The sequence below is a fragment of the Silene latifolia genome, chromosome X (genome assembly GCF_048544455.1).
Source record: "Silene latifolia isolate original U9 population chromosome X, ASM4854445v1, whole genome shotgun sequence".
NCBI lineage: Eukaryota > Viridiplantae > Streptophyta > Magnoliopsida > Caryophyllales > Caryophyllaceae > Silene > Silene latifolia.
This window is the reverse complement of record NC_133537.1, coordinates 234,729,548-234,732,466: the sequence shown is the minus strand read 5'-3', so window position 1 is coordinate 234,732,466 and position 2,919 is coordinate 234,729,548. Positions and strand designations below refer to the sequence as shown.

Here is a 2,919-nt window from a genome sequence, read left to right as displayed (position 1 = left end):
CATTGACTGTCCTCTTCAACTTCCATGAGCATGAATTATCATTTGAAACGGTAGGAGGGGAGTAGTTCACATCCACATAAGCGCGAACTTTCCTCGTCCTTGCTCCTCTATCACCATCTTTAGCATCCTTACTTTCAATTTGATTGATAGCAGTTGCACAACATCCTTTGACAGCTCCTTCATTGCTTTCATTTGTACCTGCAGCAAGGAAAACAGACGAACTTTCCTCCTTCTTGCTCTCAGTCTGAGGCGGAGGGGTAACAATTGCAGTACAATACTCCAAATTTTCAACTGGAGTGTCAATAATAGGGTCAATAGAAGAGAGAGCATTGCAAGGCTGAGCTTGCATGGGAGCCCTCCGGGACTTAGACTGATGAAAAATCAGCTCCTCGTCCCCTACCTGAAAGGTCAAAATCTTCCCCCCGACGTCGATAACTGCACGAGAAGTAGACAAAAATGGTCTCCCTAAAATAATAGGGGTGTGTGCATCTTCGGGGATGTTTAAGACAACGAAATCAACGGGAATAAAGAACCTCCCGATCCTTACAGGTACGTCTTCTACAATACCTAGTGGCCGTGATATACTACGGTCGGCCATCTGGACTGTCATGTTAGTGCAACTCAGCTTTGTCAAACCAAAGTCTCTTAGCCAGAGACAACGGTAAGACACTCACGCTAGCGCCTAAATCGCATAGCGCATTATCAATCAAATAGTTACCGATATGACACGGAATTGAAAAACTACCCGGGTCCGACTGCTTAGGAGGTAACTTATTTTGAAATAGGGCTGACCCCACCTCAGTCAAAGCTACGGTCTCACTATCACTAATGGTCCTTTTACGACTCAAAATTTCTTTCATAAACTTAAGATAAGAGGGTACCTTTGTCAGCAACTCGGTGAATGGCACAGTGACTTCCAAGCTTTTCAGAAGTTCGACAAATTTGCCGAATTGTTGATTGGCCTTTGTATTCTGCAGTCGTCTCGGGAAGGGAACTGTAATAGGTATCTTAAGTCCCTTGTTTCTCTCTTCCAACGTGTCTTCCGGAGCAAGTTCTGTATCCTTTGGACGCTTCTTACCTCTTGAACGATGTCTTTCCGGTGATTTATCGCTTAAACGAGCACTAGCAGGCTCTCGAATAAGCTTCCCGTCATCCAAACTACTCGATCGACCAATATACCCATTCGATCGAGCAGTTTCCTCATCAATGTCAGTCGATCGAGTAAAATTTCCACTCGATCGATCAACTCCACTTTGCTCATCACTCGATCGAGTAGAAAAACTACTCGATCGACCATTGCTAATTCCTTGATCACTCGATCGAGTGGTATTTTCACTCGATCGACCACTTTCATCCCTAGATTTGCTCGATCGACCACCTGAAACCAGTCGATCGAGCACTTGCTTTGCCGTGAGCTCATTTTCTTCGCCAGAACACTGTTCACCATCAGTTACAGCTCTCCTCGGGTCTGATTTCTGCATTTCTGGTCCCTTATATGAACGACCGCTTCTCAGATTGATGAAATTTACCGTCTCATGTGGATTTTTCTCATTTTGAGTCGGTAATTGACCCTGCTTTCTTGTGGACTGATTAGTGCCTAATTGGGCAACTTGAGTTTCAAGTGCCTTTATGGACGCATCTTTCTGTTGATCACTCAATTGCCACTGCTTCGTGAAGGCTTGCAACATAGACTTAAGCTCACCAATTTCACTCACCCCACCGGAAGATGATGCACCGTGGTTAGAAGGAGTAAAGGAGGGAGCCTTCTGATAGCCTTGTTGATTCTTGTGTGGAGGAACATAAGGCTGGTGCTGGTGCGGAGGAGGTGTAGGATTGAGCACATTCTAACTAGTCCACCTCAGATTGGGATGGACTGCCCCTTGATTATTGTAATAGGAACCCCCTCCTTGCCTATATTGCTGAAAGGCAAGGACTTGTTCCTTCTCTACAAGACAACCAACAGCAGAGTGGCCATCATTACCTCCACATCTCTCACATGAAACGGTCTCTCCCCTAGTAAGAACATGGACCGTCTGAGGCTCCCCAGCATCTTGTAATTCCAACTTGTCGAACCTAGCATTCATGGTCTCCAGCTGAGCCAAAACCTGCTTATCGACTGCATGAACTGTTCTAATCCCATCCCTCGGGTTACCATATTCAGCACTGTGATTAGCCATTTCTTCAATAAGAGACCACCCCTTATCATCATCGGTGTTCTCCTGGAATCTCCCACTAGATGCCGCATCAAGTATGGCTCTGTGGTCATCATACAGCCCATTCTAGAATTGATTGGCTAGGAACCATGGGTCAAAACCGTGGTGAGGAATAGACCTCACCAACTTCTTGAATCGTGTCCATGCTTCATAGAAACTTTCATCGGGAGCCTGTCTGAAACTAGTAATCTTGGCCCTCAGCAAATTGGTGCGTTGTGGAGGGAAGTATCTCTTGTAAAATGCAAGAGCAAGAGACTCCCAATCTGTAACCCCAGCAGCTGTGCGGTCCAAGTCAGTCAGCCACTCCCTGGTTGAATCAGCTAAAGAGAAAGGAAATAGAACTTCCTTAATCTTGTCTTGAGTTACCCCCTTAGTGGCGGGGATAGTAGAACAGTAATCGGTAAAGGTCTCCATATGCTTCCTAGGATCTTCACCTGCCACACCTCTATAGATATTTCGCTCCACCAGATTAATATAAGAAAGGCGGATATCACATGTGTTCCCATCCTCAGTCTGAAGATTGAAACCCTTCGGAATAGAGGATGCTTTAGGCACTGAATGACTAGAAAGTTTAGGCATCTTTACTGTAGAAATCGGACTGTCATCCGTGAAAAGAAAATTATCAAGCTCTGGCTCGAAAGTACTCAAGTCTTCCTTTCGTGATTTCCTTATCAGACGGAGTCTATGCTTGAATAATCTCTCCAGT

The 2,919-nt window shown here is 45.3% G+C and overlaps 1 non-coding gene across 1 annotated transcript; it reads left to right on the top strand.

The window, feature by feature from the left end:
• Nucleotides 1-2,310: 2,310 nt before the first annotated feature.
• Nucleotides 2,311-2,417, top strand: LOC141625359 (small nucleolar RNA R71). Its single transcript, XR_012535144.1, has one exon. It is a non-coding gene; the product is annotated as a small nucleolar RNA R71 (small nucleolar RNA).
• Nucleotides 2,418-2,919: the final 502 nt, after the last annotated feature.